This window comes from Triticum aestivum, chromosome 3B (assembly GCF_018294505.1).
Source record: "Triticum aestivum cultivar Chinese Spring chromosome 3B, IWGSC CS RefSeq v2.1, whole genome shotgun sequence".
Taxonomy (NCBI): Eukaryota; Viridiplantae; Streptophyta; class Magnoliopsida; order Poales; family Poaceae; genus Triticum; species Triticum aestivum.
Genome location: NC_057801.1, coordinates 835,661,293 through 835,662,133, shown reverse-complemented (window position 1 = coordinate 835,662,133; position 841 = coordinate 835,661,293).

Below are 841 nucleotides of genomic sequence, written 5' to 3'. Positions count from 1 at the left end.
TTGTTGTTGTTGCTGTTGTTGTTGAGGGGTGGACGAGCACAGATAGGAATGTGGTCGCACCACGCATTGGGTTGGGCCCTCGTTTTTTGCCTGGGGAAATGAAGGAAAGAAAATGGAAAGACGGCCCAAGCCCATAATGCGGCCCATACTCGAGCGTTCTTGTCCTGACTTATTGGTAGTGTTTGTGCGGGTGAAAGGGTGACAATATCGTTGCTTCAATCCGATTGAATCCTCTTTATCAAAGTCTCAAAAGTGTTTCTAAAAAATCGTTTTCCCCTAAAAAAGTTCTATAACTTCACTACCAAACAACATTTTTTTAGTTTCCATGCCCCGTCCGATCCATATTGCATCGTTGAGCATCAAATAAACAATAAAAAAACAAAAAGATGACATATACACCAAAAGTAGACAGTAACCTAAATGGATCTCGCGAGTGGTTAGATTTCGCCAGGCCAACAAGAGAGGGTCCCTTTGTGATCCACCGGCGCCGCCGCTGATTCCCTCTCCCTCGGCTAGCCGCTCTGGCGGCAGGTGGAGGGTCGGGGAACCTTGGATCTGGGTGTTGGTTGGGTTCTTAGTAGGGTTAAGGGTTGAGGGAGACGTTGTTGAGGCCATTGCGGCGCCTGTGAATAAGTCTCCCAGGCTTCATACACAGTTAGGCGGGGCTCTTGCCTTCGTCTAGGAGCCAACAGGGTGAGGGATCCCCTGATCTCGTCAAGGTCATGGGCTACAATGTCTGGAGAGACCGACACTGTCCGGGTTGGACCTTAGATGGGTGGTGGTTCTATGTAGACATAGTTTCTTCTTCCTCTTTGCCGGTATGATATTTTTGCTGCTGTTC